Source organism: Equus caballus, chromosome 4 (assembly GCF_041296265.1).
Source record: "Equus caballus isolate H_3958 breed thoroughbred chromosome 4, TB-T2T, whole genome shotgun sequence".
Lineage (NCBI taxonomy): Eukaryota > Metazoa > Chordata > Mammalia > Perissodactyla > Equidae > Equus > Equus caballus.
Genome location: NC_091687.1, coordinates 21,877,080 through 21,904,019, shown reverse-complemented (window position 1 = coordinate 21,904,019; position 26,940 = coordinate 21,877,080).

Here is a 26,940-nt window from a genome sequence, read left to right as displayed (position 1 = left end):
CTAAATATTGATCACAGAAGTCACCAAAATGACACTAATAATATTGTGCCTTCAAAATTTACTTCCTCCTATCAGGAATCAAACAATATTTTTTTCTTGTCCACTGTGTAGAGAAAACAAATATAGCAAGTATGTGCCAGGCACAACAGCATTCTCTGATAAAAAATGGGGCCAGGCATGATATTTGCCCTTGAAAAGCTCACAGTCTGAGAGTCTGAGCTGGTGCTGACATGTAGCATGTTCTCCAGCACAAATGCCATCATAGAGAACACAGGAGGAGGTGACTGGCTTTACTGGAGGAGGACAGGCAGGGGAGTCAAAATATTTCAGAGGGAAAATTATGGGTGCAGATACAATGCAACTGAGAAACTAGGAAGGCACATCCAAGAAAGAGTCCTTGCAAGGCATAGTCCTTAATTGGGAAGACGATGCCTGGACTGCGATTACAAAGAAATTCTGTTAAATATTACAAAGCAACCATAGGGTAGGACTGATATCCCCAAGCACTGTCTGGTGGCCAGATGGATTCACAAACAAAGTAGCTTGGAATAAGGAACCAGAGGAAGGATGTCTCACCTCACACTCAGGTGGACAGGGGCATTTTGGTTGAGGGAGGAGTGGACTTTGAGCAGAGACTACAATGATGAGTATAGTTTAAACAGATAAGAGGATAAAGGAGAGCTTTATAAGATGGGACTTTATTTTGGCCAAAAGTGTGGATCTGGAATAGTGTGAAAATAAGTTAGCCTAGAAAAGAAGGTCTGGCAACTGACATCAGGAGATAAATTTGGCAAGAAATTGAGAGTTTGAAAACTATCCCAAGATATTGGACTTTATTCTGAAAAAAACAGCAAAGATGTTTTGAGTGAGGAAATTATGTGTAAGAAGACACGTTAGAAGAATGGACAAACAAAATGTGGTACATCCATGCGACAGAATGTTCTTCAGTCTTAGGAAGGAAATTCGGACACAAGCTGCAAGTGAAGTGAACTTGGAGGACGTTATGTTAAGTAAAATAAGCCAGTCACAAAAGGACAAATACTGGATGATTCCACTTATGTGAGATATTGAGAGTAGTCAAATTCATAGAGACAGAATGGTGGCCACCAGGGGCTCGGGGGAGGGGAAAATGAGGAGTTCTTGTTTAATGGGTTTCAGTTTGGGTGCTTTCACAACAAAGTGAATACACTTCACGCCACTGAACCGTATGCTTAAAATGGTAAATTTTGTTGTGTACATTTTGCCACATCAAAAAAATGATAATGGGGCCGGCCTGTTGGCGCAGCGGTTAAGTTTGGACGTTCCGCTTCTCTGCGGCCTGAGGTTCGTCGGTTTGGATCCCAGGTGCGGACATGGCACCGCTTGGCACACCATGCTGTGGTAGGCATCCCACATATAAAGTAGAGGAAGATGGGTATAGATGTTAGCTCAGGGCCAGCCTTCCCAGCAAAAAGAGGAGGACTGGCAGTAGTTAGCTCAGGGCAAATCTTCCTCAAAAAAAAAAAAAAAATGATAAGAAAGGAACTGTTTTAAATGGGAACTCTGAGCTGCTGATCCTCTGAGGTAGGTAATTATAACAACAGTGGTGTGATACACCTACTTGATTGAGGGCTGTGACATAGACACGTCCTTCAGTGCTCTAAGCTTCAGTTTCCTTAGTGCCTTTCGAACAGCGTTGTGTGCCTTAAATAAAAAGTCACTAAGATTATTAAAAAAAAGACATATTAAACAAGATTCATCCTAAAGTACTAGACTTCATTTACATATTCATTAAATATGTTCTAGATGATGATTGTGTGACACGTATTGTGCTCCAGTGCTAAGGAGAGAGCACAGTTAAAGACAGGTGTCGCTTCAATGTACTACCAGCACAATGTGGGGTGACAGAGCAATAACAATAGATAAATAAATAGCAGGGAGGGGGTGGAGGACATTCTGATTGACTGCAAGAAAATAATATTCCTCAAGCATTTCCCTCAGTTATTTTCATGGGACCGCTACATCCTTAGGTAAGTCATCCCCGACCTATACACTCTCTCCAGGACAGTTTTGGGTGTGTAACATGTCACGTGAACGCACACCTTTTTCTGCCAGTCTGGCTGTTTCTTTCCTATATTGTCTGGAAGAGAATTGTCTCCTTCAATGCAGTCGCCACTACTGGGATGCTGCGGATGCCTGCTTGGAGCGTGCTGAGTGGGTACCCCCTGGCATTGCTTCCTTTTCCTCCATGGAATCCCAGAGCTCTTTGGTGTTGCCACAAAATTTGCTGGTGCTGGCTTGCAGAGACAGAGCACCTCTTCCCTGAGTCACTATAGTGTTCCAAGCTACTGATGCCTGGCCACCGTGTGCAGGGACATCAGTGCAGCAAACTCTTGTGCATTTGCTGGAGAAGCCCAGGAAGTCCTGTTCCCTGACCTTAATGTCAGCTTTGTCCCACTGGCCCCCACTCAGTGCCTCCTTGTGAGATAACATCTCACAGTGATTTTTGTGAAAAGTAACCTGAAATTTCTCTCAAAGCCTCTTTCCTTCAGACCCAAGTAAATGTTCACAAGGGACTGGGCTAGGGGTCCACCTGATGGGACAGTGCTGGGCTCACTTTGACTTTGTAGTCAAATGCACTTGGCTGACTTTTACTTCCCTTAAGAAGTGTTCTATAAAAGGAGGCCCGTGTGCATGCAATGAGCTTGCCTCATTGATCTTCCAGAAAGGCCCAGACATTTATTAATCCTGGACGATCATGGTTTAAATTCCAATTGGGACAATCTCTATCCCTGGTGAACAGAATAAACACTGTAAAACCTGGGGCTTGAGGATCCAAAAAAATAACACATATTTGCTAATATGACAAAACACCCAACACATAACCACTTCTGACTACATTTCTACTGATACAATAAGCAAAGTTGACCTCAACTGCCATAAAATAATTTAAAAATATTTACTGTGTTCAAATTTGAAAAGAAAATAATTTAAAAATTAAAGTCAAAAGAAAATGGTAGGTAACACGTTGCAGTTACAATTAACTCATCAACAGCAGTCTGTCTCCTCACACTGTTCATACTATCGAATCAGCATAACAGGACAGACGTCGGACTGCTTACTTCAGTCAGTGTGCCTTCAAGGGCAGAAGGACTAATCCTTTGCTCGCTAAAATGCAAATTAATGTAAAATTTAACTTAGAAATATTTAAAAGGAAAATTAATAACCTTTAACTTGGTCTCATTGCAAATTCACAGTTTTAAAATCCTTAGGTGCTATTCCATGTTTAACTCGTGGATTGTACCAACATACTGTAATCCGTAATCTCTCTGTAGGACGGTGGCTCTGGAGCTGTTTTCCTTGTGAGCCTGAGGCACTGAGGGGTGCTTCCAGGGTTGGCTGGAGCAAATGGGAGGCTGAACGCGGAGGGCAGGATGCTTTCACTTGCACTTCAACTCAAGTTGCTCTTCTTTTATTTTTTAATGTATTTCATTTCTGCATAAGATTTTGTCTCATATCAAAAAAAATGCTGTTGGAACATGATCGTGTGCAACTGTTTGTGTCCAGATAAATGAAGCAAAAAGAAAACAAAAAACTATGAAATCAGATATTTGGATAATGCAGTATAGAAAAGTAAAAGGCTTTTAACAAGAAAAGAAATGAAATCAACAGCCCAGCAGTAGCAATGGTAGGAGGCTGTGTAGACGGCGGGTGATGTAGAGTAATGCAATCCCTGTGTCCACCCAGAAGACCGTTTATCATCTCCAGCATCAAGAATAAAACTTTTTTCATTCTAATTACTCCATGGGGCACAGTTTTCATGTCATGAGGCATCCACTTAGTCCATTGTTAGTGATTTTACTTCATCACTTTACAAAATTTTTTTATTAGAATTCAATAATTTTCCACAAGTTATGTCTCCTATACATTATATGGACAAAAATATACTCCTAGATAACCAAAAGCATTTGTCTTATATGGTTTACATCATCCTACCTGCTATTCTTTCTTTCTCCTTTCTCTTTTTCAGTGAAAGATAATTTAATTCTTATATGTATTTGATTTATTGGGGACTTCATTGACAAAAATGGTCACATTAGCTATAAAATGTTGCAGTATATTACAAATCGTATAGACCAATTTATGGCAGAGTTCTTTATTCCTCTCATTAGTTAACTTGTCGTATTAGGTTCACTGTTTTCACACAAGGCGATAAATAATTGAGGGAACCCATGTTTCCATCACTGTTAGGTAAACTCATTGAAGAAAAGATATGTCCTTCCCCTCATGTGGTTGTTTACCTACTTTTTTTCAGCAGCCACCCCTCCGTTGCTTACCCTGTATTCTGTGAGGCTGGATTGGGTGCTGCAAACTTCATTTCCTATACTCTCTTGGCAGTCAGCTTTCTGTTAGAGTCTGCCATTGGGAGACCCCAAAGGGAGACTGAGGGAAGAGGGCAGAAGGCTTTGCTATCTGGTCTTCTCATTCTTGGCCATGAAGTTTCAGCATCCTGTTTTGTTCCCATCCTGTTTTGTTTTGTTTAGTCTTGTTTTAGTCCTCTGAGTATCTGATGCAAAATGTGGTCTCCTTAAAGGTCCAAGCACAACAGTACAGTCCCATAGTCACTGATTCAGGCTTTCAAAACTTATATCCCTATTCCTTGTATTAAACATCCTCTGTCAGAAATGCATAATATCATTGCTCCTTTCCTGGCTAGATTTGGACAGATATAGCCTTCAATCTTGGGAAAATAACTCATCTAAGTTGAATGGTTTCCGTTCTCACAGATAGCAACCTGAATATAGAATTCCAAGCCTGGAATGAGCCTCACACATGATTTTCAATTTATAGATGGATTATTCCATTGTTTTAAAGTTTAGGCAATTTACGTAAAATCATTCAGCTACTGAATAGCAGTATCAAAACTAAAATTCATTTTTCTGCATGAACTTTTACAGTTATGTGCTACATAATGACACTTCAGACAACAACAAACAGAAGATGCAATGGTGGTCCCATAAGATTAGTACCATGTAGGCTGTGTGTATAGTAGGCTATACCATCTAAGTTTGTGTAAGTACACTCTATAATGGTCATACAAAGGTGAAATAGCCTCATGACACATTTCTCAGAACGTATCCCTGTCCTTAAATGATGCATGATTGTATTTGAATTTAATTTTTATGTTCAAATTTCATTGAGGAAGATCCAAAAGAAGCTGTGTAAAATAAAATTATAGTCAATGAGAAGTGAGTGGAGAGTTTTACATGGAGGAAAAACAACCAGGTTCTTCAAATTCCTCATTTTGTACGTAGCAATTAACTCTCCCAGTCAACACTTTCAACATGGCTGTAACAGGTCTTTTTTAGTAATGAGATGCCCTTGACACAATCTCCAGAACACCACAGATAGAAGAGAAGAACTGAAGAGATCAAACTGAGTTGAAAATGAATCCATCTCTCATATTGAACTTCTGACCAAATGTTTCCATTTCTCATTAATTAGACCTCATGACCTGTGCACTATTCATGCTTAGCAAAGCTTCCTTAAATTCCTTGCTCATTAAGCCTATCTAATCACCACGATGTCTTCAATAGACAAATCACCTGAACAGATTGTGTGCAAGTTTTTGATGTATAAGCACCACAGAACATATGCTTAATGTCTTCATCTTTCAAACCAATTAGTGTTATATAACTTTTCATGGTAAAGTTTCTATTATTTCAGATATATTGAATCTTTGTTCTCTGCAGTTTTGCTAATATTTTTGACCTTGAATACTAATAGTAAAATTATCTTAAATCACTGTATTATAAAATTTAGCAGAGCACATATGCTTCAAATTGAAACAAAAATGGACTCATGTAATAAAGTTGAGGCTTTCTTTGCCTTTTTTTATTGAAGTATAATTGACATACAATGTCCCATTAGTTTCAGGTGTACATCACAGTGATTCAAAATTTGTATACATTACAAAGTGATCACCACAGTAAGTCTAGTTACCATCTGTCACAGACAACGTTATTACAATTATAAGGACTATATTTCTTATGTTGTACACTACAACCCCATGACATTTATTTTATAACTGGAAGTTTGTACCTCTTATCTCCTTCATTTATTTTGTCTAACCCCAACTCATTCCCCCTCTGGTAACCACAAGTTTATTGTCTGTATCAATTAACCTTTTTCTGTTTTCTTTTGTTTGTTTGTTTTGTTTTTTGATTCCACATATTAGTGAAATTATATGGTATTTATCTTTCTCTGTCTGACTATTTCACTTAGCATAATACGCTCTAGCTCCCTCCATGTTGTAACAAATGCACAGCTTCAATCTTTATTTAGGGCTGAGTAATATTTCATACATATATATCATATCTTCTGTATCCATTCATTTATCAATGGGCAATCAGCTTGCTTCCATATCTTGGCTATTATAAATAATGTTGCAATGAACACAGGGGTGTATATACCTCTTCAAAATAGTGTTTTTGTTTCCTTTGGATTCACATCCAGAAATGGAACTGCTGAATAGTATGATAGTTCTGTTTTTAATTTTGGGGGAACTTCCATACTGTTTTCCATAGTAGTTGCACCAATTTACATTTCTACCAAAAGTGTAAGGAGATTCCTTCTCTCTACATTTTTGTCAACACTTGCTAATTTTTGACTTTTTGACAATAGCCGTTCTGACAGGTATGAGGTAGTATCTCATTGTGGTTTTGATTTACATTTACCTTATGGCTAGTGATATTGAGCATCTTTTCCGGTGCCTGTTGGCCATCTGCATGTCTATTCAGATCTTCTGATCAGTTTTTAATTAGATTGTTTGATTTTTTGCTATTGAGTTGTATGAGTTCTTTATATATTTTGGATATTAACCCCTTAACACATATATGATTTGGAAATGTCTTCTCTCATTCAGTAGATTGCCTTTTTGTTTTGTTGATGGTTTCCTTTACTGTGCAAAACCTTTTATTACCTAACTGAAAGAAAAAAATAAATGTGATTTTCCTAAGAAAAAATTTCCTCTAATTTCTTATGGTGATTGCAGGAGTTTTAGCATACTTTTTATTTATTTAAGTCCAGAAAGGTAAGAAATTTTTATTTGACCTTACTTTTCACTTAAAAGGTATAGAACTATTGCATGCCAAATTGATGTCAACAACTCAATCAGATTGAAATTTTAGTTTAGTTTTGTTTTTTTAGATATGAGATAATAGTTCAGCTTAAGAAATGTAATTCAAATATTTGAAATTTCAAATGAAATGCACTCTTTGAAAGATTTCCAGGAGAGAGAAATTGCCACTAGTTTCTATCTTAATAATAAAATACTCATAGTGCCAGAGGAAGGAAGCATCAAAATGACTTGAGTCTGAAAGTCCTTGTCAGTGGACAGCCATCAAATCTGGGCCAGAAACTCAATGCAAAGTACGATAACGCATTAGGTGGCTTTTTTCCCCCTCTGAAGTGTGCAGAATATGATTACCAGCAATCACTTTGATAAGTTGTCTTTCTTGCATTTTACCTCTTACATTTTGTCCTCTAAGTACACGTCTTTCATTGGATGACTGGCATTTGCAGGTCTAATTTAACCCCTTATACCAATTCTTCCCATCACTGCATAGGAAACATTTGTGCTCTGGTTTTAAACACACTCATAAAAGTCTATGTGGAAAGGCAGCGTGACTCAGAGAGTTTAGAAGCTTGGACTCTGGAATCATGCCGTCTGCCCTCTGTGACTCAGTTTCCACATATGTAATAAAGAGGATAATATTAGCATCTCCCTCATGAAAGTGTTGTGAAGATTCAATGAATAAATTTACTTTAAAAACTCAAAATAGTGCCTGGCTCACCATGTCTCTACAAGAGACTAAATGGATTCTGAATATTAGCACTGCCATTGTTGTTATTATTTTTTTTTTATCTCATGCAAGATTTCCAATGGATTTATTTGTTTGATAGAAATTTTGCATCCTGGAAAATGAAATCCCTAAATTTCTTTCCCATGAGAATTTTTGTATGTATAGGAGTGTGAAGTCTTTTGAAAAAGATTATATCTTTTTAAAAGAAATATAGAGTTACATTTTATATATTAAGTATGCCTTATGCAACATGTAATGTGTCAAATCCACATTCAGCAAATAAACATTCAATATTTCCATCCTGAATTGTTTAATCTCAACCATGCAGTTACTTGCTTATGTTCATGACATTTTTTATTTTAGTGAATATCAACTCTCATTTTGTGAAACACTATGATGATTCTAATCACTTCATATGGTGTCATGGGTTTCTTTTAAAATTGAAGTCGTGTTTTAAAAATATCCCCAAACCACTATATTTAATAGTATGTTGAAAGTTTAAAAAGGAGTACTAGAAAGGGGGGGGGGGGAAGGTTAGAAGGATATTTCCTAACTGCTTGTAAGGGTTGACATTTTGGTGGTGGGATTTGGGGTGCTTCTTTTAATAGACAACACTGTCTCTTCTCCATTGCACTTCTCCATAGCCACTGATGTGACAGAACCTGGAGTGGAAAGCTGCTTGCTTTCTGATAAGAAGTAGCAGACTATGCACTCTTCACTGTGGATCCTCTCGTGCTACTCTCAGAGGTCTATACTACCCATCCCCTAATACCCTACATTCGTTCAGAATTAAACTCAGGAGACTGCTGCACCAGAAGACAAGTCCAAATACAATTCCTTCATACTACTGTCTGTTGACTGTTTACTACAGGCCAAGCATGGTACTAGCCCCTTCTGAACTAAGACTGAGATTTGCTACTGGACCACGCTGGTCTGTCTGATCCTCTCTTCCTTAAAATGGGCTTCTAAGAAGTCTTCACAGCCTCACACTCCAGTGGGCTTCAAAACCAGCTTATCAGATATACCTAAACATGTATTGTTCTGTGAGTGCTCTTTGTAAGTCAGTTGAAAATCTTGCTACATTTGCACAAAAATGCTAACTACTAAGCATTTCTCATGAATTAATTGTTCACTAGTGCAATGGAGAAAATTATTTGTAAAAAAGAAACTCATTATTGCTATTTTTGTTTTCTAAGGGATAGGAAGGGGTGAGTGACATAATTCCACACAACTTCAAGCTAACCCTCAGCATATGGTGTTTCCTTCCACTTACAGAGACTAGAGGGTGAGGAAAGAGTATAAAAGCTTCACATTTCAAAGCTACGGATATTCTTTCTTGGCTGCTCAAAGTGAGGCCCAGAGCCCATCGCCCTTTGTTTTAGCAGAAACTTTAAAGAGTCTTTTGATATACAAAGGCAGACACAATACAAGTATAAAGCGAAGAGCTCAATTTCTCTGCATAATAAAGAGAATTGACAGGCAACTGAAATAAAGCAAGAGTGATATTAAGAGGCTAAAACAGGAATGGAGCATCAGAAATGACCACGAAACATGTCAGTCTCAGAGAAATTGAGTAATAGAGCCAATTTGATTTAAATTGCAAAGAACAGGGTGACCTTAGTGATCATTTGGGTCATACAACGGAACTATTTTATAATTGCATGTACAAGTTAAGCAAAATTTCTTCTCCATAGACTAAAACATTGGGAATTGAGTCAAATTGTCTTGTTGTTTAGTGGAAATAGATTCACAAGAAAGAAGAGAAGTAATTTGTCTCTTTTCCATTACATGTTCATACATATGGGAAAGACAAATCAAAATCAGCATAATATTAATGAAAATCAGCATAGTATGTAATTCAATATAGATTATAGTGGTACTGAGCAAGGGCTCTCTCCATCTGCACACACAGAATCTGATACTGTGTACACCAGTCTTTGAGGGAAGATAGTTTATTATGTAATTGATTGGAAAGGAGACAGGAGGACAGGCTCTCAAATCTGTCTCCCTGATCCAGGGTATAGAGTAAGGTTTCAGGGATCAGGGAGGGAAGCTGATATGTGTGGGGGCCTGGAATTGGCCACCCCAAGATATGTCTCTTTGGCATGAGGATTATTTGGGGCTGGTTACTTTTAATAAACTGCCAACAGAAAAGCAACTGAAAAGTAGAATTTGCTTACCCTTTGTTAGGAGACATTTACATTGTAAAGGAAATCTCCATCTGTAAATGTCTCCCTCTCTGTACCAGGAAGAAGAAGGGGGTGACCTTATCTCTAGAAACTCTTAATCAATGCCAAAGGCGAGGACTTAAATCTGCATTTGTTTACTGTACTTGTGTGGTAATCGCCCATGATCCACTCCCCCTCCATCCCCAACATCCTCCTTTGTCATTAGCTGAAGACGATATTTAAGGTGAGGTCTTCAGCCATTTTTGCAAGTTTCTCAGCTTGCCTGAGCCTCTCCCATGTATACATGTTATAAAGCTTTGTTTAATTTTCTCCTGTTATTCTGTCTCATGTGAATTTAATTCATTCTCCAGCCAGAAGAACCCAGAGAGGGTAGAGGAAATGTCTTCCTCCCCTACATATGCAAAAGCACTGGCAAGATGAGGTTCGATTGGTAGATTAAAATTTTCTCTTCTGCACATACTCCTATGTATACGTACATACATGGCTAGCTGAAAAATAGCCTTAACATTCTGTTGTTAAGATCAAGTCAGCTCAGTAAACAAGGATAAAGTAGTTATGTAGATTTGTCATTCCCTTCTCTATTGATAAAAGTTTCTGGAGATTTAGTTCTCTCTTTCCTGGCTCAGAGAGGAAGGCACCCTTACAAATGGAGATTTCTCTTATAAAATGTAAATTTCTCTTACAAATGAGTAACTTCTACTAGGTTTTCAGAGCTTTTCTGTGTGTCTGCTGCTTTTTAAAAATAATTAGCCTACAATAATTCTTATGCCAAAGAGGCATATTTTGGAGTGACAAATTCTGTTCCTGGTCCTGTGGCCACAATAGCGCTGCTGTAATATAATTTCAATTTTGTAAGTTCTTCTTTAGCAATAACACAGTCTTTTTTTCCCATAGGTTGGCTATAAATTTTTAGTTTAATAAAACAATATATGTAGTATTATGATTATGTCAATAGTAAATATCATTGCAGAATCAGCAATGTGATTAAACAGATAGAAAACAAAGTAAACCTATTCTGTCAAGTTCTGCCAATAGAAGAAAAACAGAACAAATAGCTTCACATTTTAAAAAATGTTTTTATTTATACTTCATGTATCTCATAAAATAATGTTTCTCCATATTTCATCTCAAATTTGGTAAATTACACAACACACACATATATACTAAATGTTAATTAAAGAATCCATTCAGAAAGCTTGTTAAAGATGGTAAGAAGGATTTTATTCAAGGGGATCTATTGTGATAGGCATAGGGCCCACTGCAAGGGGATCTGCAGTGGGAGAGAGAGATTGGGCTGAACACCAAGCACCACATGGACAAGAGGGAATTTATGCCAGGGTGAGGGTGGGCGTCAGTGGATGGAAAATTTACTAAGAGGAAATAGAGGTAAGGAACGTTCTGGCTAAACCAACCTAACAGGATTCTTGCTGAAGACAAGCCAGAGTAACCAGACATCACCTGGGGGATGGTGGAAGATGAGGAACCCAATCAGATATTGAGGTTGATCAGATATGGAAGATGGGGGATCCTGGCTAAACTGACTTAGCAAAATTCTTGCTAATATTAGACAATGCAGGGACAAACCTGGAAGCCCAAAGTCAGGGCCTAGATAAGAAAAGAGCTATCTTAGTTGTTCAGGCTGCTATAGCAAAAATACCATAGACTGGGTGGATTATAAACAGCAAACATCTATTTCTCCCAGTTCTGGAGGTTATGAAGCCTAGGATGAAGGTGCCCTCAGATTTGGTGTCTGGTGAGCACTTCCTGCTTCACAGGACTTTTCATTATAATTTCACAAAGTGGAAGGAGTTAGGGTGCTCTGCGAGTTCTCTTTTATAAGAATACTAATCCCATCCTTGAGGCGTCTGTCCTCATGGCATAGTCACCTCCCAAAGGTCCCACCTCCTAATATTATCATCTTTGGGTGTTAGGATTTCAGCATATGAATTTTGGGGAGAAATAAACATTTAACCCATAGTGAGAGTTCAAGGAAGCCCGAGTAGAGTTTAGTCAAGGAGGGGATCTTTGTCAACACATACATATGTACACACATATACAAATACATATATATGATGAAAAAAAATCCTAAAAATGCATACGTTTATCTTCATACTTAGTTGCTAATTTGATTTGGTAAATAAAAAATTATTTGCCCTTAGAATTTTGAAGGAATTATTGCATTGATTTCTTCTGTCCAAGCTACTGACAAGAAATCATTTATCATTATGTAAATCGTTTATCGTTTAGTGATCTCTCACTGCTATTTCTGTAACCAGATTCATGCCTCTGGGAATGTTTAGGTCTGTTGATGGTGTTTAGAGTTGTGTAATTAGCGGGTGGTGTCTGGCCTGTGGTTTTCATCATCATTCTGCCTGATTGGGTGAGCTGTTCTGATCTGTGTCACTTTGTATCACAGAACAATCAGCTGCTTTCCCATCTTTGCTTATTCCTCTGTAGCCCATCAAGTTTCTCTTTCTGAATCTCGATATTCCTTAACATTTCTCATATACTTCTTTCTCTTTCATCATCTATGTTGAACGATGGGTTCCTTAACCTGATCTTTCAAGCTATCAGTCTATTTAGTGATAGCATTCTGGTATTTCATCTATCTATTTGTTTTCTCTTTTAATTTGGACAAAAAAAGTTTTTCTCTTTTCCAGAAACTATTTTGTGATATTTGATCGATCACTTTTCAGAACAACTTATCTATGATTTATATATTTAACAACTTTTTGAATCATTCTAATTCCTATCCTCTGCTTATAACAGACTGATTTCTCACCAAGTTCATTTGCTGACTGAGAGTTTGAGGGCTGGCTTTGAAAATGGGAGGGTATAAATGGAACCACCCCGTGTTATGGCCTGTGGACATGAAGAACCAAGTCCTAAGACATCCCAGTCCCTGTACTCCAGCCACATTGCTTCTGCCTAGCCTCATTATTTCTTATGAGTCTACAGGAGGAGGTTTTTAGGGAAGAACAGATGTTGTTCCTAATATGTCTGTTTCTGAATCAGCTCAGAATCTGAGGTGTGTACAAGGTTTCTCCCAGCTTTGGGTCCTTTGGGCAAACTGCCTTGGATCAGTTATCAGGATTTTATTAGACCATTCTTATATCATGCTGACTGTGAGCATCTAGTTCTGAGTGAGAGCTCCTCTCTAAGCTTCTGTCTACTGAGGATCACAGGTTGTTGAGTCTGTGATTGGTGAAAGCCAACAATAGGTCAGAATCTGAATCACAAGATATGTAAACAGTGTTTTCCTCGAACTGTCACCATACCATTAGGGGTTTCCTGAGTCTAAATCTAAGTCCATGACTCCTTTGGGCTTGACCTCAGCCTCTTAGTTGAATTTATACCATAATTCAAATTTAAGTGACTATCCTTCTAGAGAACTCTGATTCAACAAGGAAAATTTAGCATTACAGTGCTAGTTTAGAGAATTTTTGATAAGAATAAAATTATTCATATGAGAGGTTCTTCAGAATAGAAAGGAAGTAAAATTCAATTCATTGGTCTGAATTTTTTTATTGAAGTGAGGAAGCTTCCAAATGAAATTCAGATACACAGATTGCTTCCTTGTAAAATTCTTTAGCCAAGGAAAATAAAAATGTAAAATGTTTAAAACTCTTCCTCATTTAGATCACCCCAAAAGACAACTTGAACTTCTTGGCCTTTAATTTTCTATTTTTCTACCTCCGTATTGGACTTCTCAATTTTCCTCTCCCTCTGCCCCTGCTTCTTACTCACTTCCCCCTCCAGCTGAGCCAGGAACCTGCAAAGCTCAGTAAGTTCTACATATGAATCCTCTTTGTAAGAGGCCAAGTCCCTAATGGTGTTTTCAGCCCTGGCCTCACTCTGAGCTGACGGCTTATGTCAAAGACTTTCAGAAGCCTAAACAAGACAAACAAATTTTTTACAGAAGGATTTGGAATATCCCTAGGAACACAGAATTCAAGGCTATCAAATTTATATCAATGGCTTCAAATGTTAGCAAGAACCTCAGATGAACAAAAAACGAAAGAAAGATGGGAAAGGCAGAGTGGGAAGATGCAGAGAAATTCAGAGAGATTTGGGAAAGCTCTAGATATTGGACATCATATTTTGGAGGCTGTTCCCCAAAATCTTTCTTGTACAAATAGATGGAACACTAATCCATCTCTAAAAGTCCTTTAGAGATTTTAGGGATTGGATCTTTAACATCTTTACACAACCTTCAAGAATAGATCCTGAAGAAAACATGACCTTAGCTATTCACTCACTTTTTGTGAATGACCTTAAGCTGAAAATAGGGGATTAAATATACAGGCATAGTGGAACCTAAAAAAATCTCTGTTGGCAGTCTCCTCACAGAACTTCTTGAGAAGATTTTGGAGCAAAGGCAAAAAAACTCACAATATAGTTTTTAGCCTTACAGATTCAGCAAATAGATGCTCCTACCAGACTCATTAAGTACCAGTGGAGGGAAAAATGCCCATAGATAATATAAACAAAAGGACATTGGAAAAACAATCATTCCACACTAGCTAAAAACTGAAGGAAAAACAATGAAGTGGCTGATTACTAAAGGTTTATATTTAAGGGAGAGTAATGAGGTATATTCCCCTCTGGGGAAGAATTACAGTACAATTTCCTTAAACTCACAAGGAGAAATCTCTCTAAATATTAAAAGACAACCTTGCAAAACTGTTACTGATATGAGTACCACAATATCAACCACAAATCCTGCCACTGTCACACAAGCTGCCCTCAGCATCAAATGACTGCTCAGCCTCCACCCACGGCTATCCCCACCGGACCCTTCACTAGGAACTCTCTGTTCCTGTGACAACACCCCTGCCAGCTTCCCAATTTGCAGTCTACTAGAAATGGAATCTCCAAAACAAATGCTCCTCCAATGGCACTTTTGGAGATCCTTGACTACTATCTTATGTATAATCAGCCTACAGCTAATTTGGACATTGAATTTCTAATATGTTTGCGTCCAAATTAAGCACAATTTAAAAATCTCCACGAAGTGTGAGACACTCTAAGGAAAAAGAAATTCTATTTTACCGACAGTACTTTCTAAGACTACATGTTTTATTGTTATAGAACTTTGTTCTGCTTTCTTCAGTGTTGCTTTAGATCAAGGTAATCAATACCTGTTTGACTTTTCCTCTGACGTTCAACAATTTACCTGAACAGTGATGCCTCAGAGGTTTACTGAGGCTCCCCTCTCTTTTTCACAGGTTGTTAACGAGGACCACAAGGAATCTTAAATTTCTCTACTATTCTGCCCTTAAGTAATGTGTGGGTGAAATTATGCTATCCTGTAAAGATAAAATGACCACTAAGGTTTACTATTTTTGCTCAATATACATAGGCTCCAAAGAAAGAGTGCAGTTTGATCAGAATGAATATATTATAGGGGTCATCATTAATTCTTGCTATTATCTAAACATTTATGCTCCCCCGTAATTCATATGTTGAAATCCTAATCCACAAAGATGATGGTATTAATAGATGGGGCCTTTGGGAGGTGATTATGTCGTGAAGGTGGAACCTTCATAAGTGTGATTAGTATTATTATAAAAAGAAATGCCACAGAGCTCCCTCACTCCTTCCACCTCATGAAGGTACAATGAGAAGTCTGAAACTCAGAGGAGAGTCCTCGCTCGACCCTGATCTCAGAATTCCAGCCTCCAGAACTGTAAGAAATAAATTTCTGTTGTTTATAAGCCACGCAGTCTGTGGTAGTTTGTTTTCTAGCAGCCTGAACTAAGACAATCCAAAAACGTTAATCTCCATCCTGATAGATTCTAAGTCACTCAAAACTTTTCCAGACTACTTATTAATAAACAATTAAGAGGTTTGCTAGTTCTCACTGGCTACTGTAGGTGATGGGTTCCCAATTTTTCTACAATCTCCAAATATGAACATACAATTCTTAGTGATTGAAACTCCTGAGAACCTAAATATGAAAGGCATTTTGTGACTTAAAATCAGGTCTTTCACAGCTCCCCACTTCGGACCTTCGTAATTATGATAAGTTTTTGCACCTATTAGTCCATGATCAATCTGGACAAACCCTTGATATTCTGCCTTGACTTAAAGAAATCTTGATATACTAGTTTCTTACTTCTGCCTTTCTTTAGATATGGGGCAAAATCCTACTCATCTTGTCTAATGGTATAGTAGCAGCGGACAAATAAGTGAAGGCTTCTGCTGACTTAATTTTAGGATGCCTCTTCAATACTATAGCCCCTTATGCTACATAATACTTGTTGCTTACTGAAAATTTACCACATTTTTTAATATGCAGGTTTAGCTCCTAAGGAATTTTATTGTTTTTTTCTGCATACATTTCTGTCTCTTGTAATAGCACCTTAAATCTGGCTGCTCTTCTTTCTTTACCTGAAGAAGGGAAATCCATGACTGTCTCTTCTCTAACTGAGAATCGACTAGGCCTTGAACGGATTTATTAGACAGCTCCTAAAAACTCCAGATTTAATCTTGTTTGTTGACAGGTCATATCTTAAGACTGAGATAGGAAACACTCAGGCAGTTATGCCTTTACAGATTTCAATTCATGCCTAGAATATGAACTTCAGACACAGTAAAATTCGTTCATATGGCAAAATCTATCACTCTTACCACAGACTGCCGATTGAAAAGAGAATTACTATGTTCACAGATAATAAGCATGCTTTTGGAGTAGTCCATGGTTTTGAAACGCTCTGGAAACAAGAGTTCTAAGACTCAGCAGGAAACAAATAAAAAATGGTTAACATATTAAAGAAGTGTTAAATTTTCTAATATGCTCTAAGATGGTGACTATCATGAAAGCCCACTCAAGAAGGGATAATGTGGATGCAAGAGGAATTGCCCTGATTTGTCATTCTAGCAGTAGCAACTCCTAGTAAGACTCTGGATCACATGATACCTCAAAAAGTCAGATCTTTGGTCCAAAGAAGCTATCAAAAATACTAAAGGTAATTAAAATACTAAAATTATTTTAAAGATGAATAAAATATTAATGTTAAAATATTTAAAAATATTGAGTCGAGAATCTGAAAAGAGTTACTGGAACTATTTTGGTTGTCAATTGTATGAGATTAATCTCAAACTTTCATGAAAGCTACTTGTTTCTGTCAGAGTACTTCAAATAAAACCTGACAAAGAGTTTTCATGAAATAACCCAGTAAAGCAGGAATAAATAGCCTATTATTAATCAGCATTGATGGGGAAATTTTACAAAGATTGGTGAGGATGTCTCTGTTCCTGTGATACTGTGAGTTATAATAAGAAATGCATATTTGGTCTCTGTCTTCCTTTCTGACACAGATCTTCTAAAACCCTTGGAATTTGTGTCTTGATAGTTATAGCAAACCCCTTCAAACTCACCAGAGGATATGTTAATGAGGTGACTTTTGGAAAGGACTTGAGGATGGGCTCTGGTTGTCAGGGGACCCAACCATGTGGTTAGAAGGTTGGAACTTTTAGTCCCACCCCCTTACCTGGAGGTAGCTCCAAGGAGGGGAGAGAGACTGGAGGTTGAATCAATCACCAATGGCCAATGATTCAATCAGTCATGCCTAAATAATTATGCCTCCATAAAAACCCAAAGTACAGGGTTCAGAGAGTTTTCAGGGTTGGTGAGTGAAAGTACATCCATGTACCAGGCCTTGATCTCTACTGGGACAGAAGATCCTGGATTTGGAACCTCACCCCATGTATCTTTTCATCTGGTTGTTCATTTCTATCCTTTAATATCCTTTTTCATAAACTGATAATCTTGTAAGTGAACTGGTTTCCTGAGTTTGTGAACCACTCTAGCAAATTAATCAAACCTGAGGAGGGGGTTTGGGAACCTCTGATTTACAGCCAGTCTGTCACAAGCACAGATATCAACCAAGACTTGTGTTGACATCTGAAGTGGGGGCAGCCCTGTGGGACTGGGCCCTTAACCTTTGGGATCTGACCCTATCTCAGGGTAGATAAGTATCAGGATTGAGTTAAAATTAATGCCTAGTTAGTGTCCATGAGAATTGAATTGCTTGATGGTGTAGAAAAAAACCACCCATTGGCATTCCTTAGCTCATCTGTCACTATCATAACCCTGATAAAACTATGACGGTGGGAAGTAAACAAGAATCCAAACTTCAGTTGCCTCTGTAAAGACCTTCATAGTACTTCTTTCTGTGGGTCCTGATTATTGGTTTATTCTCAGAGTAGATTGAAGATTTTCTTTACCAAAGAGGTACAGCTCTGACATTAGGGAAAAGAAAAACAACAAAAAAAAACCTTTATATTTTGTTTCTGAGAGGAATTCCAAACTCCATTGATACAGCCACTCTTTTTCCAGTACTTATAATAGAGAGCTGTGCAAAGCCTTGTCACTTACTCAGAAACTTGATTGTTTCTATGACCCCATCACCTTCAATCCTCAGAAAGTAGAGAGAGTCAATGTCATTTTAAAATGCAAAATGATAAAATGACCTGGAACTCAAGTGCTTCATTGACTGAAAGTGTAACATCTGGCTCTCATGAGCATGAGAGAACCGCATTCCAGCCCTCAGTCACTCTATCATGTGAACTTATTACAGGTCACCCTATAAGGTTAGATATATTTCCCCTGATTTTTGGTTCAACCTTATTTCAAGCAGACATGGCAAAGTACTGCAAGTAATTCACGTAATACATTCAGTGTTATTACTAATAAGACTATGCTATCTTTCCTTTGTAACCTCTCTAGAAGGTTTCTCCCCCTTTGAAAAACAACATGTTGAAAAACAACATGTGAGTTACTTTTGACCAATACTACGGCAATTAAGCATGAAGGTATAGATCTTGGATTCATGTCTCCCAGGTAAAAAGACACAAAGATAACTTTCAACACCTAGACTGCCATTTTTTCGGGAAATAAAAAAAAAATTAAGAATCCTTCAAAAGCACACAATCTTCAAAAGTAGACAGCTTCCACCCAGAGCTTCAGATCAAGGAGCTACACTACAAAAATAGCTTCCACCTAAAACCTATAGGACGTGATCTAGACGACCACAGCCACAGATTGTCATGTTTTAATTTGCATGATTTCATTGTTATTTTCTTAGCTTTTTAATTTCATTTTTATTGATTTAAGGTTCTAGATTCTAAGTAAATACTGGCCATGTTTTAACAATAATACTTATAGGATCCTTATCCTTGTTTTCTGCATTCTTACTCATTCTTTGGGAGAGTCCAATATCTGGCTGTAGTTTTCTTGTGATTTGGTTACAATATGTGATTGAAATGGCTCATAAGTATACACACATTTTCCTCTTACTACCCATCAGGTTTTTTTTTTGGGGGGGTGGTCAGGAAGATCGGCCCTGAGCTAACATCCATTGCTAATCTTCCTCTTCTTGCTTGAGGAAGATTGTTGAAGAGCTAACATCTGTGCCAGTCTTCCTCTATTTTGTATGTGGGATGCTGCCACAGCATGGCTTGATGAGCGCTGTGTAGGTTCATGATGGGATCCCCACCCATGAACCCCAGGCCACCAAAGTGGATTCTGTGAACTTAACCACTACACCACTGGGCCGGCTCCGCTATTTTTGAAAAATATTATCAATGCTTTATAATTAAATATTTGATTTCACCAGTAATTGGGATCGATCACTAATTGACGTTTTGTATGACAGACAATAAAATAGGTCAGATATCTAAAAATCTAAAACTATATATAACAATACATCTAAGGAAAGGAAGTGTCTGATTTCACCAAAACAATAGTCAGAAACCATAGCAATGAAACTCTATAACCAAACTTTTGTAAAGCAGGGCTCAGAAAGGAACAGAAAAGAGGTGGCATAAATTTAATACTTGGCTTATATTTATAGAACTTACAAAGAACGTTTACTGTGTAGGTGAGTCTTCTGATTCTTAATTAAATCTGACCCTTCATGGATTCAATATTTCTACATTGTATTCCTCCACCTTGCACTAGACTACCTCTGATGTATGCCATAATTATAAAATAAGGAAAAAAACGTAGCAACTTCATGGAGGCATTTTGTCTGGGAGAGGTTATTGGGACGCTCCAATGACTGTGCTGGACTTGTGGATACCAAAAAATCTTAGAGGAGCTTTTATCTTTTTAATTTGATACCTGTCTTCAGGATAGACTCTAATATTACTCAGTCTACCATTTGCCCACCATTTCCTCCTGTTAGCATGGAAAATCACTGGGGAAATTGATTCAAGAAAGAGTAAAACTGACCCTCAATTTTTATCCACAAACAATCTTTCAAGGGGATTTTTAGATGATGTGCTGTTGTCTTCAAGCCATTTAATATTACACATTACAAAAGTCAGAAAATGGGAAAAATTCTAGATAGCTGGGGAGGTAGCAAAGTCCGTAAGGACACAGAAATCTCAACTGAGAAATTCATGAGATAGGGCAGGCATTAGCTCAAAATGCAGGCTCTGCAGATACTCCTCAAGTGGGTACTAGTGCTTTTTTATGGGAAAAATGTTGTACTTACATGTGTAGCTGCCTTTCTGAGATCTTTAATATTCTAGGAAGATTAATGAATGTAATCAAGAAATCATTGAATTAATTAGTATAATACTTCTATATCTATTTCTATGAGCTTTTGAGTTGATGATGAAATCTTCTCTCATTTGTTCATTTGTTTAATTTGGAAACTCCTTGACTGGAAGGGGATTACAACTCTGATCATAACCTTTCTCTTAGTATTTGGTGATGTTACAGTATCCATATATGTGACTTCCAGACTCTTAATTGCTGTTGCACACCACTGATTGGTAAAATAAGTGAACTAATATATACTCAGCAAAAAGAACAAGAAAAATCAATGTTTATAGCAGTTGAAATTACCACCACCAGAAACCTGCACTATCATAATGGTTTTTAAACAACAGTTTTGTACTAGTCAGCTAGGGCTGCCATGACAAAATACCACAGGCTGAATGGCTTACACAACATAAATTCAATTTCTCACAGTGCTGGAGTTGAGAGTCCAAGATCAAGATGCCATCTGGTCTGGCTTCTGGTGAAGTCTCTCTTCCTGGCTTATAGACAGCCATCGTCTCACTGTGTCTAAATATGGCCTTTCCTCTCTGTGAGTGGATAAAGACAAGGATCTCTGGTGTGTCTTCCTCTTCTTAGAAGGTCACCAGTCCTATCAAATTAACACACCACCCTTAATCTTTGTTACCTCTTTAAAGGCCCTATCTCCACATACAGTCACGTTGGGGGTTAAAGCTTCAACATGTGAATGGAGGGAGGGGCGGATCCAATTCAGTCCATAACATTCCATCGTCTGGTCCTCAAAATGCATATCTTTCCTTCATCTATAATAAGCTGACCCATCCCAACAGCTCCAAATGTTTTAGCTCATATTCAGCATAAACTCCAAGTCCAAAGTCTCAAATATATCGTCTAAGTCACATGTGAGGAAGACTCAAGGTATGATTTCTACTGAGGCAACATCTTGCTCCAGCTGTGAGCTCATGAAATAAGGCAAGTTATGTACTCCCAAATACAATTGTGGGACAGACATAGAATAGACATTCTCATTTCAAAAGGGAGAAATAAGAAAGAAGAAAAGGGGTGATGGGTCCCAAGCAAGTCCCAAATCTAGCAAGGCAAATTCTCCTAGATCTTCAGGCTCATGAATGATCCTCTTTGCCTGGATGCTTTTCCTTCCAGGCCCACTGGAGTGGCAACATCGCCCCCATGGACTTAGGCAGGGGATCCACCCCCACAGTTCTGCACATCAGCCCCTTCCCTATGGCCCTGTGTGGAAGGCCCACACTTGTGACTTTTTGTAGTGGCCCTGCCATGACTTTTCATTGCAATAGCCTTATCCATGGAGCTCTCTGCAGCCCTGCACCTGAGGCACTGGCAGAATCACTCTTGTCCCTGAAACTGAGGAGGTGGCCCCAACTCTGAAACTGAGGAGGAAACAGCCTTGCTTCCTGTACACTCTGAACCTTTAATGGAAGTGGCAGCCCTAACGGTCTCTGAATCACCTTTGGAGTCATTCTTCCCTTTTCTCGAAGAATAAAGTATGTTCATAGCCAGATACTCCACTGTCCCATTCAGTAGGTTCCCAGAAGTCCAAAAACCTTCCTATATTTTGTTTTGTTTCTGTTCCATTTAGTTCAAACGGGCAGTATCTCTGCTGGTAAAATCCCATCTCCATTTCTGGCTTCTACTGAGAAGGCTGATTAAAATCATGGATAATCTCTATGGAGTGATTGTCCAGTCCATCCTTGGTGTTCTTTCCAGAACACTCTCACTTTCTACAATAGAGATGGGCTGAAAATTTTTTAAATCTTCAAGTTCTGGTTCCTTTTGCTTAACAGTTTCTTCAATTTTTCTCTCTCTCCTCTTATTTTACTATAAGCAATTAGGGGAAAACAGGCCATACCTTCAATATTTTGCTTAGAAATCTCCCAGTTAAATATCTAATTCCTTTATTCACAAATTCTACCTTTTACAAAACACTAGAACACAATTCAGTCAAGTTCTTTGCTACTTTATAATAAAGATGACCTTTTATCCAGTTTCCAATAAAATGTTCCTAATTTCCATCTTAGATTTCATCAAATTGGCCTTTAACTTCCATATTTCTACAACATTCTGTTTATGATCATCTATGTATTCTCTAAGATAATAGTTTTCTTTATAACTGTCTTCTTAGTCCTCAACAGACTTTCCTTTAACATGCAAACTTCTAGAAACTGTCTCTTCAAGGCAATATAGAATTTTTCCAGCATTTACCTCAAAACTCTCCCAGCGCCTACCTATCAGCTAGCTCCAGAAGTCTTACAAGCTTAGTCTAGAAACCTAAGCTCAAGGTGCTGGCAGGGTTGGTTTCCGGTGTGACATCTCTTCCTGGCTTGTAGATGACCATCTTCTCAGTGATTCCTCATATGGACTTTCCTCTGTGTGCACTCAGAGAGGCAGAGAGAGGACTCTCTGGTGTCTCTGCCTCTTATCATAATGACTACAGTCCTATCAAATTAGGATCATCTTTATGACCTCTTTTAACTTTTATTACTTCCTTAAAGGTCCAATATCTAAATAAAGTTATGTTGACATTAGGACACCAACATATGAATTTTAGGGGCCACAATTCAGTCCTTAAGAAGTGTAGATATGAATTGAGTGATTCCCTATATTATAATGGTCTATAAAGCAGCTTAAACTGAAATAAACCCAATAGAGGATTGAGGACTGGGACAATGTGTGTTAACATGGCTTAGTTTTAGGAATGATAAGACTTAGGTCAACATAATTTATCTGTTCCAGAAAGCCTTTGTTTAGGAAATAAAAAAGTGTAAATAAATGTTAAAAAACTAAATTCAGCTGAGTAAATTTGAGGATCTAATTGGCTTTATTAAACAATTCAAGAATTGAGCACCATCTCATCTGGCAAGCAGAGAGATACTCCAAGTAGTTACACAAGATGGAAGGCTTCCATAGTAATGAGGATGGAACAAGGAAGTCATCAGCAAGAAAAAACTGAAAGTTTATTGGAGGAAAGTATGAGTTCAGGCAACAACAGCTTCTCATTGGCTGAGCTGCGGCATTTTCCATTGGCTGGGATTGTTGTTGAGCAAGAAGACATTCTTGCTTCCTCCTGCTGGAGTAGTAAAGTAGTTGAACTTCCTGTTTGGGAGTGCAAGGTAGTCTCTTGCTGCTGGGGTCTGTAATTGACGCTTCTTCCTGTTGGATCTGTCACTGACATTAAGTAGTAGTGCATGAAGACTCCCTCTACATGTCTTCCCGACTGCAATTTTAGTTGAGGTTTCCTTAATTAATCTTTATACAAAAAATAACTTTATCATTTGCTTCATAAAATTTCCACACATCAATTTATTGGATACAACAGTCTGCCTTCCTGAATAAACAGCTCACATTTCAAACAAGAGTCTTCTTCAAAAGACTTGCTTCAAGACTTTCAAGCCATTATACCTACCAATTCTAAATTATTACATCATAAAATTTTCACAATCCCAGTTAATTCACTGGATTGAAATACCTGCTTTAAACCACTTTAACCCACAACCCAAAGCCCTATAAATACTCTACTTCTAAGATCCAGCAAACACTCTGTCAAGGTAGTGTCATCCCCTACTATTTCGCTAATGGATTGCCTCGTGATATTTTGGGAGGGACATCTTCATTTCTAAGAATATTTTGAAATTTTTCCATCCATAAGTTAGTTTCTAATGTAGTCATAATTTCCAAATTTATAGCAATTACTTCATGCTTTAGACAATAGCATATGTATCCATCAGTCACCTTTCAATGCTCTGTACGATCTACAACCCAGAGGATTATGTAAAACATCTGAGATTGCTGAATTCCACCAAAAAATGACAAGTTTTTCCTTCTCTCCTCTTATTCTTCACACTATATCTGAAATTAAAAACTGCAGTCCTAAATTTGGGAAGCACATACTGCCGTTTTATACTTATTTACAGTCAACTGAAAAATTCCCTGACTTACCTCGAAGCTCTAGGTATTACGCATCATTATTAGAGCTTAAAAATGATCAATTTACCAGTGGGAGGTGAGCCTCTATGCCTCATACAACAGCAATGAGGAAAAAGTAAGTAGTCGGAGGCTGGACTAATCACATTCTGATTATCCCTCTCACCTCCCCTGGTAGGAATAAGACCCAGTGGGAAACTTAGTTTACACTCACACTCAGAGGCAAAGAAGCAATGAGAGTTGGTGTCTCACATTTGTCAGAAAGCTATTAGTATGGACAACCAAGTAGCTGAACTTGCACCCCACCCATCTGCAACAAGTTAGTGTGAAACAGGGTCACCATTTTGCCAGTATGGTGTCATTAGAGCTCAATGGAAGCCGAGCATAAATCACAATCACCAGGACCTCGGGAAACATCTCAAACAGAGGGACTATGTTAAAAAAAAATACTAAAATAAAGAAAAAGTAAGATTAAATAAAATTTAAAGTCTCATAATATATACACAATATCCAGGATAAAATTGAATAAAATCTCTCATCATACTAAGAGCTAGGGAAATTATAAGTTTAGTGAGAAAAAACAGTCAATTGATGTCAAGATGGAGATTAATCAGATATCAGAATTATAGCACAGGTATTTCAAAGAAGCCATCATACAAACAATTACAAATCATCTTGAAATAAATGAAAAAGAGAAACGTCAGTAAAGAAATAGAAGTTATAAAAGTAGTTAAATAAATATTATGAAACTAATATAATATCCAAAATAAAAAACTGTCTGTATGGGGTTAATAGTAAAGTGTTGATGACTGATGATAGAGTACTGAACTTGAGGACAGATCAATAGAATTCATCCAATCTGAACTCTAGGATGAAAAGAAAAGATAGACTCAGGGACCTGTGGGGAAGAGGATTAACACTGCTATCACCAGAGTCCCAGAAGAATAAGAAGAGAAAGAAAGTGGGACCAGAAAGTATTCAAAGAAATATTGGCTGAAATTACTTCCCAAATTTGGCAAATGAAACAAATCTACAATTCAAGAAGTTGAGCATACCCCATATAGAATTAACACAAACAAATCTATGCCAAGATACATCATAATTGACATGCTGAAACTAAAGACAAATTAAAAGTTAATGAAAATATTCAGAGAGGAATTATGCAAGAATTATAAGGGAACACCAATTTGAATGATAACAGATTTCTCATCTAAATTATGGACGCAAAAAGGAAGTAGCATAGTACTTTTCAAGTGCCAAAACAAAATTATAAAGCACAAATTCTATCTTGGTGACAATACTACCAGGAGTGAATGTGAAATAAAGACATTCTCAGAAAAAGAAAAACTAAGCGAATTTGTCATTAGCAAACCTTCCCTTAATAGATAGCTAAAGCAAGTGATTGAAACAGAAATGGAATGATCTTAGAAGAATGTTTGAGTTTTCAGAAAGGAAAGAAGAATGTAAGACTGTATAAAGATAAGGGCAAATACATAATAAACTAATCCTTCTCGTGAGTTCCTTAAATTATATCTGATGTTTGAAGCAGAAACTATAGCATCATCTGAAGCTGTTCTCAACATATGTAGAGAAAAGATGCAAGACAGTTATATTTTAAAAGTGCAGATGGTAAAGGGAACTAAATGGAAGAAAACTTTCTACATTTTGTTAGAAATAGTATAATACAGATATAAGTATGCTGTGATAAGTTACACAGATATATTATAATATCTAAAGCAATCATTAAGAAAACCATACAAAGTAAATTACTCAAAAACACTCTCCATGAATTAAATTGGGATTCTAAAATATACTCAAGTAACCCATTGGAAGACAAAAAAAAAAAAATGTGATACAGAAGAATAAGAAGAAAAGAAACAGAAAATACATAATAAAATGGCAAAACTAAGCCATAGTGTATTATCTTAAATGTAAATAGTTTAAATACATCAATTAAAAGACAAATTTTGGCAGACCAGAAAAATAAATGAACCAATTATGTGTTCTATGCAAGAAACCCACTTAAAACACAATGACATAGATAAGTTGAAAGTCAAAAGATAAAAATAAATAGTTATACCATGCAAACATTAATAAGAAATACATAGAAGTGGCAATATATAAAAAAAATGCCCAGGAGTGGCCATATTAATAACAGGTAAAGTAGACTTTGGAGCAAAGAAAATCATTACAGAAAATGAAGGATATCACATAATGATTAAAAGATTAATCCACCAAGAACATATAATGATTTTAAATGTCTTTGTGCCAAAATATGTGAGATAAAACTTGATGAACCAAAAAGGAGAAATAAACAAATCCATAACTACAGTTGGGAAGGTCAGTACCTCACCACGAGCAGTTAAAAGAACTACTATACAGAAAATTAGCAAAGATATAGAACAATTGAACATAA